Source organism: Carcharodon carcharias, chromosome 1 (genome assembly GCF_017639515.1).
Source record: "Carcharodon carcharias isolate sCarCar2 chromosome 1, sCarCar2.pri, whole genome shotgun sequence".
NCBI classification, from domain to species: Eukaryota; Metazoa; Chordata; class Chondrichthyes; order Lamniformes; family Lamnidae; genus Carcharodon; species Carcharodon carcharias.
In genome coordinates, this window is record NC_054467.1 from 203,360,260 (window position 1) to 203,372,473 (window position 12,214).

Consider the following 12,214-nt stretch of genomic DNA (forward strand, 5'->3'; position numbering starts at 1 on the left):
TCTTGCCCACAAAAAGAAAGACAAATTCTTACAATTATAAAGTTTATTATGTTTTGGAACTGTGGCTTTAATTTAAGGTAAAATGAAGGGGGCATGTGATCTGTTCTGAAATCTGCCTGACAGCAAGCCTGGGTGGCTTGATTGTTAGAGATGAAAAGGGAGCAGATTATTTTACTGGGACAAAGGTGAAAAGCATTTACACCTGCGGCAGAATTTTCCATTTGACGGGGGGTGGGTGGGCGGGTGTCCACGCATAAAATGTCGCATGGTGACATCGGGCGAGCGTCTCAATGTCACCATGAGCCATCGCGATATTTCGCTGGGTGGGCGTGCAATGAAGTCTGACGCGCGGCCACCATTAATTAACAAGCCACTTAAGGTCTTTTAGTCTTCAAAAGACGCTGCTTTCTCAACACCCATGCGATTTTCGGGTCGGCGCACGGGCGCAATGGGCACTCAGGTGGGAGACATTTCTATTAACCTCATCCATGGGCGGGATAAGAGGGCTCACTGGGGCGGTGAATCTGCTCTGTGAAGTATTTATTGGAGAAAGTTTTTTAAACTTGCCCCTGTGATCTGCAGTACTTCAGAACATATTCCAGCAGCTTTTTCTGGACTCTTAACCTTCAGGTCAGCACTCTGCAATGTGGAATCTATTCCGGGCCTGTAGCTTTTAGGAAGCCTTCCCTTAGCCTGGGAATGGGATCTGATCTGTCCACTGGAGGCAGCTCCTCTGAGAAGGAAGGCAGGGTTAGAAGGAGAAGTGGCCGAGTGCACAATCAGCCTCCAGGGGAGCCACTTTTGGGATTGCAGGCGCAGGCACAAGGGGTGCAGGGCCAAAAGGTAGACCAAGGAAGAAGGGGCCGCAGAAGACACCACCATCCTGCTGCCAGGGTATACAGGTGGCGAAGCAGCTACCTCAATATGTCTGAGATGCAGTGCCGAAGGAGGCGCCGTCTCTGAAGGGACACAGTCAACTATATCTGTCAGATGATTGGGCCTGAGATCTCTGCTATTTGTGTGGGTGAACACCCCATGCCAGTGGCTCTGAAGGTCACAGCTGCCCTCAACTTCGATGCCTCTGGCTCCTTCCAGGGCTCAGTGGGTGATCTTTGCGGTGTCTCTCAATCAGCTGTCCACACTTGTGTCAAGCAGGTCACAGACGCTCTGTTCAGATGGGCATTGACCTTCATCCACTTCCATTGGGACCAGGCAAGTCAGGCACAACAAGCCAGAGGCTTTGCAGTGATTGCTGGTTTCTCCTGCGTCCAGGGTGCAATAGACTGCACACATGTGGCCATTATGGCACCAGCAGGTGAGCCCGGTGCCTTCGTCAACAGGAAGGCCTTCCACTCCATGCATGTGCAGATAATGTGTGACCACAGGATGCAGATTCTACAAGTCTGTGCAAGGTACCCAAGCAACTCCCACGACGCCAACATCCTCAGACACTCCCAGGTTCCGGGGCTCTTCAGTGCTCCAGCCTGGCTGGATGGATGGCTGCTGGGTGACAAGGGCTATCCCCTCAGAAGGTGGCTCATGATGCCTCTCCACCATCCAAGAACAGACGCTGAGCAGCGGTACAATAGGAGCCACACCGCCACAGGGGCTGTGATGGAGAGAACCATCGGTCTTCTCAAGATGCGCTTCCGATGTCTGGACCGCTCAGGGGGCGCACTCCCGTACTCCCCAGATCGTGTCTCAGTGATAGTGGTTGCATGCTGCGCTCTCCACAATCTTGCGCTGGAAAGGGGAAGACGTTGACGCAATGTCTGATGTTGCAGATGATGAGTCCAGCAGTGAGTGCAAGGATGAGCATGCACAGAGAAATGCCGAGGAGGTAGACTCCAGGGAGGCAGAGACACCCGGGGTGCTTTAAACCAATGAACCTTCAGCTAGCAGAACACAGATGGACCTCCAGGACAAGCCTGGGCTACTGCCTCGATCCTCGACACCTAAGTGCAAAATCTGCCAGGTCATCAGCAGTAACTAAGGGCCTGGTACATAAAGATGAATGTCCAAAGAAACACTCATGACTTTTCTCTTAAACATGCAGAGGAAACAAGGCACCCTCAGCCATGGTCACACATCTGGCACTTAATGTGTGAATCAGAAGTTCTCACAATTATTAAACAATAGTTTCAACGATCAAAAAGAAATCATAAGGACTTAATCTTAGGCCAACACAAAAGTACCAGTAAAAAACTTGTGCTGTCCCTAATGTGCCTTATGCTTTCGCTTCCGGGTGCTATGTCTTGGTGCTGCCCTATCGCTCGGGGTGGCATCTGAAACAGCCTGCTGACTCTGCTGTCCTGTTGGCCTTGATGACCTTGGCGTTCGTCCTCTGGCCCTTGGAGCCTGTGCTGGCCCCGCCTGGGAGGGAGCTGCCAGTTCCACAGCTGGAACCTCCCCAGTCGTCACAGTCTCACTGGATGATATGGTCTCTGGAAGAGGGGCGGAGGAGCTGGTGCCTTCACCTGGAGTACCCTGAGAGGAGCCCGCAGAGATGCCAGGCAGCTGCTGTGCCGAGGTGAGGTCGCCTTGGACCTCCCTGCTTGCCTTGGATGGATGGGCACTGAGCTGGGAAGCTTGATGCCCACACCATCTCCCTCAGTGGCACTGACCAGCTGAGGTCATTGCTGATGTGAGGGCTTGCTGGTCAGAGTGTATCCCCAGGAAGCCCTGGCAGGTCTCCTGGCATAGGCTTTCCACAAGAGTCGCCACTCTCTCCATGGTGGACACTTGGCGCTCGGACATGTGGCTCATTGCTTCGGTGATCATCCGTATAGGCTCCTCCACCACGGAGTTCAAGCCAAGCGTAGTCTCATGTTTCTCCCCCAGATGCTCCCACACACCCAACTGCATTTCCTGCACCTGCTGAGTCGTGGATGATTCCAGAGGCACATCATCAGGCACTGACTGAGCATGTGCCTGGTCCCTTGCAGTCCACCGGCTGCTGGCGCCATGGACACTCTCTGTCTCTGTCAGCTCCTCCAGTGACTGTGAAGTGCCCTCACCACTGTGCCCTGGAACACGAGCCAATGATTGAATTCCCACCGAGGTGCGAGTATCTGCGCTGGTTCCTGCCTCGCACAAATGGGGTGATGCTGGTGAGACTTCAGGCCCCTCAGGTGTGAGAGGGGAGGCCTCTGCTACTCATCCTCCTGGCCCTGCTCTGATGATGCCGAAAGGAAGAACAAGAACAGTGGATCAGTTAGCGTGGAGACACTGACGAACTTCATCCCTGTCCCTCCGGCTCATTATGCGCTCAACCTTCCAGAACCAATGGCCCAGCAATGTTGGAACAATAACTAATTTAACAACCTTCAGTGCAATGGCTGTTGGGAGAACAACGCAGCCCTCACTGTTGGCCTTAAATACCTGGCCGTGTCTCTCCAGCCTCACCGACACCAGTAAACCTGGGTGCATGGCGCTTCTCCAGATCAAGGGCCTCCTGCACCAAACTGGCTTAACATGGAGAGCTGTGCCTGGCCGCCTCCAGTTCTCACATGCTTGGACGCGTTATTAGCATTCATCTCCTGAAAAAGAGAGAAGACCATTCATTAGGGCAAATTGCACATGGACTCTGCTTGCGCATGGACCACCCCAACCAGAGTGGGGCATATCAGGCCTCCAGTGCCTCCTCTCCCCGCTGCTGCTGATCACTCAGACAAAGATGGTGGGCCTGCTCCCCACCCCCTCAATGCCACCTTAGACACACGCTGCCTACATCACATTAGAACCACACGGTATTTCCTCACATAGCAAGGAGGCGCAACCACATGTAGCATAGAGGGCATCAGATGGTTCTTTGCCATGACACCTTGAGGCTCCCCTTCCACCATCTCATCACCCTGAATAGGACATGTCCCGGGGTTCTGAGTATGTGCCTTGCTGTAGCTCCTCCAAGTTGCCCCCAGACTAGTCATGTGCGACTAAGAACACATGGTGCGGGGGAGAACTCATCTCCTCATGACCCACTCAGGCTGACCTCAGCACAGGCACTATCTGCTTGGCCACCCAGCAAAGGAACAATGCCCTATATGATTCAATGCAGTCACAACAGTCAGACCTGGTTGGGGGGGAGGGGGGGGTGGTGGGGGTAGGGCCTCAGAGGGTAAGGTTGCCTGCTGGGTTAAATGCCCAATGCCAACATGGTATTCACCCTGCCAGAATGCAACAAATCATTGAAGCGCTTGCAGCACTGGATCCAGGTGCGCCGCACCATGTCACAGGAGCTCACCACATATGCCACCTCCTCCCAGGCATGTTTAGTCATGTGGAAGGGCCTGCAACTCCCATCCGAGGGGTCCAACACCTCCAGCTGTGCTGCCACCTCCTCGAGGAGGGCAGCAAGGCGTTTATCAGAAAAATGAGGGGCGCATTGACCCCCCCCGCCACACCCCCCCCCCCCCCCCCCCCCCACTCTGACCTATCCTGCAGCCTGCCCTGCTCCTCTGGCCTACCCTCCAGCCTGGCCTGCTCACCTGAACCCCTCTTGTGCAGCCTGGAACTGCCCATTGTCAGCAGCCTACAGGAGGTTGCCAGACCTTCTTTTAAACAGAAGGCTGGGTCGCCATTGGATCCAATGGTCTGTGCATGCCCGCCGCCCGCCCACTCCCGCTATCCATGGGAGTCAGCAAATATGCTGACTCAGGGTTAGTATCTAATTGGCCTGCCCACGTAAAAATGGTGGAGCAGACCCGATCATCGGCAGCGATCGGGTCCATGCCCGCTCCCGCTACCCCCCACCCCAAAAGGAAAATCCTGGCCTTGGAGACAATGGCAGCAGCCTGTCTCCTAACAGTGGATAGACTGTGAGTCTCCAAAATCCCAGAAAAGTGTTGAACTTATCAGGTTGTAAACAGTTGTGATTCAAACTGTTTATTTAGTTCCTAAACAAAAGAGCATTGGGCTTTCAAGGATAGTCAATCAGAATTTCTACCTGGATACGAGGCCCATGTGTTTCACATTGCTGTGGAAATGGGCTTTGAGAGAGGAAGGGTTTCTAAAATAACCCTGAAAACTCACAGACACATTTCGTCTCTCAGAATCCAGGAGAGAGAGAGAGAGAGAGAGGCATGTAGAGGCCAAATTTCTCCATGATTCATCGTGCCAGAATGCAGGTGGAAGCTTGTGTTCGGAATGAAAATACCAAATTCTTGAGGAGTTAAAAGAAAGCTAGAAGATTTGCCTAGCTTGCACTAAAGGGAGTATCTCCAGTAATACCCTTTCTGTGAAGGACCATTCTGAGCTTAGAATTACCAGACTGAGAAAGGAAAAGAATAGAAATAAACTTTCGGGAGCTAAGAATCACTTTGTACTGATTTTGGGAGAATTGAATGCTGACTTAAAGGACAGGGTAATGTATACCTGTGAAGTTTTTTTTTGGTTGTGTTTTTCAGCTAAAATAAGAAGGGGGCATTCTGTTCTGTGGTTTAAAGTATGAATTTCCTATAAAGATAGTGCTTAGTCAATAAAGCTTGTAATCTTGTGTTACAGTAAACATCTTAAAACCTGAAATCTTGTTGTGTCATTCTTTCAGCTATTAACTGGAAGTTCAGATTGCTTTTTAAAAGTTATCGGTCTCTAGGGGGATCAAAATAAAACCTATTCTGGCCAATTACCCCTCCACCAATCTTTTGTTTCTTGTGGTGCAATGGGTAGCATCCCTGCCTCGGAAGCTCCAGGTTTGAATCCCAACCTAGGACTTGACGGCCAAGGAAGGTGCATTCATGATTCAAACAGGTTGAGTATCAATCTGCAAATCCTTTCAACTCATGCCAATGACAGGCAATAAGAGCAGGAGAGATTCCTGGTCAGCCATGTAATGGAAAGAACATCTGAGCCTCCGCCATCACCATCCATTGCTCTAAAATACCACGGGCATGTATAAGTGTATGTTGCCACAGCAACCTGGACTCCCTGAGTAAACTGTAACACACCGCACCACCAATCTACTTTCAATCATGAATAAGGAGTTGGAAGTAGTCATCAACAGGGCTATGAAGTGGTACTTACTCAGCAACAACTCGCTCACTGCAATTTAGGTTCTGCCAGAGCCATTTACCACCAGAACTCATTACAGCCTTTGACAAACATGCAAAAAGAGCTGAATTCCAGAGGTGAGATGAAAGGAACTGCCCTTGACATCGAGACAGCATTTGACCGAGTTCATGTTATCAAGGAGACTTAGTAAAATTTAAGTCAATGAAAATTGGGGAAACTTCTCCACTGGTTGGAACCATACCTAGCAAAAAGGAAGATGGTTGTGGCTGTTGGATGCCAATGATCTTAGTCCCTGGGCTCAGCCATATTCAGCTGCTTCATCAATGACCTTCCACCGACATTAGGTCAAAAGTGCCAACATTTGCGAATGATTTGCACAGCATTCAGTATCATTCATGACTCCTCTGACAATGAAGCAGTCTGTGCCTGCATACAACAAGACCTGGATAACATTCAGGCTTGGTCTGATAAGTGATGAGTAACATTTGCACCACACAATTGCTAGGCAATGTCCATCTCCAACAAGAGAGAATCTAATCAACTCCCATTGACATTCAATGACATTACCATCACCCACCATCAACATCCTGGGGGTTACCATTGACCAGAAACTGAACTGGAACAGCAAGATAAAGATTGTAGCCACAAGAGATTGTCAAAGACTTGGAATTCTACGGTGAGCAACACATCTCATGACTTCCCAAATTCTGTCCACCATCTGCAAGGCACAAAGCAAAATGGAAAACTCTCCACTTGCTTGGATGAGTGAAGGTTGAACAAGACTCAAGGATCTCAGCACCCTCCAAGACAAAACAGCCCACTTGATCCACCATCTTACACATTTGCTCCCTCCACTACCAATGCACTGAGGCAGCACTGTGGGCCATCTACCAGTTACACTGCTGAAACTCACCAAGACTCCTTCAACAGCAATTTTCAAACCTTTGACCCCTACCACCTAGAAGGCCAAGGGCTGCAGATGCATGGGAACACCACCACCTGCAAGTTCCCCTCTAAGCCACACACCATCCTGACTTGGAAGTATATAGCCGCTCCTTCACTGTCGCTGGGTCAAAATCCTGGAACTCGCTTCCTAACAGCACTGTGGGTGTACCTACACCCAATGGACTGCAGCAGTTCAATAAAGTGGCTAACCACCACAATCTCAAAGGAAATGATGGATATGTGATAAATGCTAGCCTTGCCAGTGATGCTCACAGCCCATGAACAAATTCAAAAAGAAGTGCATGTCAGATTCAAAGCCTCATTATGGTAATCCTTTTAATTTCATGACCAAGAAAGGCTTTCATTCCACTAATGTGGAGCTGGTGTGTAGTGTGTAGTCTTATCCTGTGTAAATTTAGCCTACATACAGAATGTTGCCATGGTGCTTTTCACGCACAAATCCACCATACCAGACTTCATAATTCTAAGCTTTGTATCAGCATGGTTGACAAATGATCAGGAATATCACCTGCAGTCATGGCTTATAACTTCACTAAAGTTCAAATGGACAAGAAGGAACCATAGATAGAATAAAAACAAAAAAATAAAAACAAAAAAACTGCGGATGCTGGAAATCCAAAACAAAAACAGAATTACCTGGAAAAACTCAGCAGGTCTGACAGCATCGGCAAAGAAGAAAAGAGTTGACGTTTTGAGTCCTCATGACCCTTCGACAGAACTTGAGTTCGAGTCCAAAACTCGAACTCAAGTTCTGTCGAAGGGTCATGAGGACTCAAAACGTCAACTCTTTTCTTCTCCGCCGATTCTGCCAGACCTGCTGAGTTTTTCCAGGTAATTCTGATTTTGTTTTACAATAGATAGAATGTTATATGGCATTGTAAGAAGTTGGAAGAACAATGGGGTTGAAGGAGGATTTTTGAGAAGGGGTTGTTGATGGCATTTTGGAAGGTGATAGGGATAGCAGCTGATGAGAGAAACCACTTTCAATATCAGCTAGTATGGGCAGCCAGGTAATGTGCTTTGGTCAGCAGTTTAGAGCAAATAGGGAAAAGGGAAAAAGAAGTGGGTCTGATGGATGAAAAGAGATCAAAGCAGATATGAGAGATGATAGAAGAGAAAGACAGGGTTTACTATTTTAAGATAAGGGGAGGTTTTCAGAAAGGGAAGAGAGTAAAACAGCAGGGGCAGCTGTATGAATGGTCTCAATCTCAATGATTTAAAAGCTCATGAACACCTTTTAAGAAGAACGTGGTGAGTGGGGAGACTTCATTTTAAAAAGAGCGGAGAGAGCAGGGAGACTTCATTTTAGAAAAGAGTGGGAGAGTTCATTTTAAAAAGAACAGGGAGAATTAATTTTAAAAAGAGCATAGAGAGTGGGGAGACTTCATTTAAAAAAGACTTTGGAGAGCGGGGAGGATTTATTTTAAAAAGAGCACCAAGACTGGGGAGACTTCATTTTAAAAAAAGTGCAGAGAGCGAGGAGAGTTCATTTAAAAAAGAGTGTGGGGGGAATTCATTTTAAAAAGAGCGGGGAGAGCAGAGACACATCATTTTAAAAAAAGAGTGGGGAGAGTTTAGTGAGACCAGCAGTGAAGCGACATTATGAACCACAATGTGACGCGAGTGCAGGGAAAGCAGCTGATTAGTGAGTACGATTGGCGAGTATTTCTAGTCTTTAAAGTAAAAGTGAGGCCTTTAGGTTGTGTTTAGGGCTTTAGCCTTTTTTTTCTCTCTTTTTGTTAAAAATAGCTTGTTAAGTATAAGATTGATACTGGTGTGAAAAATAATTACAATAATGTGTAAAGAGTGTGGATACTAGAGTAAATAATTAATAAATTAAATAAAATACAATAGTGATAGCAGGCCAGGTGATGTGTTGCTGCTGCAGCATGTGGGATGATGGACACCAAGGTGATCCACAACAAACACATTTGTAAAATTGTTTACAGCTGGAGGAACTTCGAATCCGAGTTGAATAGCTGGACTCTGAACGGCAGACATTGTGCCACGTCAGGGAGGGGGAAAGTTACCAGGACACTTTGCTCCAGGAAGCAGTCATAACCCTCTGATGAAGTAATTCCAATTTGTTCCAACAGGAGGGTGTGACTGCAAGTGAGACAGGTAAAGGGACCCAAAGGGTAACATTCGAGGAGCCTCGGCCCCTGCAGTTGTCCAACAGTTATGAGGTTCTTGCAAGCTGTGTGGATGAAAGCGGGGACTGCGGGGAGGATGAGTGAGCTGACCACAGCACTGTGGTAGAGGGAAACATTCAAGTGGGGGTGGAAATAGGAGTGTAGTAGTGGTAGGGGACAATATAATTAGAGGGATGGATACTGTTCTCTGCAGCCGTGAGCATGAGTCTCAAAGGCTGTGTTGCCTGCCAGGGTTAAGGACATCTCCTCAGAGCTGTAGAGGAACTTGGAGTGGGGGTGGAGGGACCCAGTTGTCGTCGTCCACATTGGTATCAACGACATTGGCAGGACTAGAAAGGAGGTTCTGCTGAAAGAATTTGATCAGTTAGGAGCTAAATTAAAAAGCAGAACCTTCAAGGTAATACTCTTGGGATTACTACCTGAACCAGAGGCAAACTGGCATAGGGTAAATAATAACAAGGAGTTAAATGCGTGGATCAAAGATTGGTGTGGGAGGAATGGGTTTCAGTTCATGGGGCACTGGCACCAGTACTGGGGTAGTGGGGAGCTGCTCCAGTGGAACGGGATTCACATGAACTGTGCTGGGACCAATGTCCTAGCGAATCAAATAATTAGGGCTGTAGAGAGGGCTTTAAACTAAATAGAGGGGGTGGGGGTTCTCGAGAGGGGATATGTAGGCTTACAAAGCAGAATGATATGGCAGCATTTCGGGGCAGCTATTAAGGTAATGATACCCAGTGTGTGACAGGAAGGGACAGAGTGTACAAACATAAAAAACAGCAGCAAATAGGGTCAAAGGGGGAAAAGTGGTAAAAAGGCAAAATTAATGGCTGTTTACTTAAATGCACGTAGTATTCAGAACAAAGTAAATGAGTTAACAGCACAAATACAGGTTAATGGGTATGATCTTGTAGCCCTTATGGAGACACGGTTACAAGGAGGTCAAACGTTGGGAAGAGCAGTCGGAGAGGCAGACCTGTGGGAAAACAGAGTGGGGAGAGAATAAACCCAGCCCAGGGACCTGTCAGATGTTCAGAACTGGCCCACTATGAGTTTGAAAGGTGAGTGAAAAACACAAATTGTGACATTACAGGAAAGAAGCAAGTTGATTGGTTGGAGAAGAAACTAGCCGTTTGGTGAGTATTAGGTAATGTTTAAGGTTTATTCTTTTCCTAAGGTTTAAAATAAAGTAGGAACTGTACATTTTGGTAAGGTTTATTATGTAAGGCCAACTGAAATGGTTTTCTACTTCGATAAAAGAGCGAGAATTCAAGGTATAAAACAATGGGAGGTCAGGAATAAAACAGTGAGAGCTCAGGAAAGATAACAGCGAGAGTTCCGGAGATAAAACAGCAAAAGTTCAGGGGAAAAATCAGAGAGAGTTCAGGATAAAAAACAGCGAGAGTTCAGGATATAAAACAGCGAGAGTTCAGGGGATAAAACAGCGAGAGTTCAGGGGATAAAACTACAAGAGTTCGGGAGATATAGCACCGAGAGTTCAGGGTATAAAACCGAGAGTTCAGGGGATAAAATAACAAGAGTTCGGGGGAAAAATCAACAAGAGTTCAGGATATAAAACAGCGAGAGTTGAGTGGATAAAGCAACGAGAGTTCAGGGGATAAAACAGTGAGAGTTCAGGAGGTAAAGCAGTGAGAATTCAATATAAAACAGTGAGAGCTTAGTGAATAAAGCAGGGGGAGTTCAGGATATAAAGCAGTGAGAATTCAGGGGATAAAACAGTGAGAGTTCAGGAGATAAAGCAGTGAGAGTTCAGGAGATAAAACAGCGAGAGTTCAGGAGATAAAGCAGTGAGAATTCAGGAGATAAAACAGCGAGAGTTCAGGAGATAAAGCAGTGAGAGTTCAGGAGATAAAACAATGAGAGGTGAGGATATAAAACGGTGAGATTTCAGGAGATAAAGCAGCAAGAATTCAGGGGATAAAACCATAAGACAAAAATACACCATAAGACCATAAGACATAGGAGCAGAAATTAGGCCATTTGGCCCATCGAGTCTGCTCCGCCATTCAATCACGGCTGATAAGTTTATCAACCTCATTCTCCTGCCTTCTCCCCATAACCTTTGATCCCCTTACCAATCAAGAACCTATCTATCTCAGTCTTAAATACACTCAATGACCTGGCCTCCACAGCCTTCTGTGGCAATGAATTCCATAGATTCACCACTCTCTGGCTAAAGAAGTTTCTCCTCATCTCTGTTCTAAAAGGTCTTCCCTTTACTCTGAGGCTGTGCCCTCGGGTCCTAGTCTCTCCTACTAATGGAAACATCTTCCCCACGTCCACTCTATACAGGCCTTTCAGTATTCTGTAAGTTTCAATCAGATCCCCCCTCATCCTTCTAAACTCTATCGAGTATAGACCCAGAGTTCTCAAACGTTCCTCATATGTTAAGCCTTTCATTCCTGGGATCAATTGAGAGTTCAGGAGATAAAGCAGTGAGAGATGAGGATATAAAATAATGAGATTTTAGGGCATAAACAGCGGGAGTACATGGGATAAAACTGAGATTTCAGGAGATAAAACAGAGAGAGTACAGGAGAAAAACAGTGAGAGTTAGGGGATAAAACAGCGAGAGTTGAGGATATAAAACAGTGAGAGTTCAGGAAATAAAACAGCAAGAGCTCAGGGGATAAAACAACGTGAGTTCAGGGGATAAAGCAGCGAGAGGTCAGGAGATAAACCAGTGAGAGTTCAGTGGATAAAACATTGAGAGTTTAGGAGATAAAACAGCAAGAATTCAGGATATAAAACAGTGAGAGCTCAGGAAATTAAACAGCAAGAGTACAGGGGATAAAAGGACGAGATTTCATGAGATAAAATAGCGAGAGTTGAGGAAATTAAACAGCAAGAATTCAGGAGATAAAATAGCATGAGTTCAGGATGTAAAATAGCGAGAGTTCAGATTATAAAACAGCAAGAGTTCAGGATATAAAGTAGCGAGACTTCAGAATATAAAACATTGAGAGTTCAGGAGATAAAACAGTGAGAATTCAAGATATAAAACAGTGAGAGCTCAGGAAATTAAACAGCGAGAGTTCAGGGGATAAAAGAACAAGTTTTCAGGA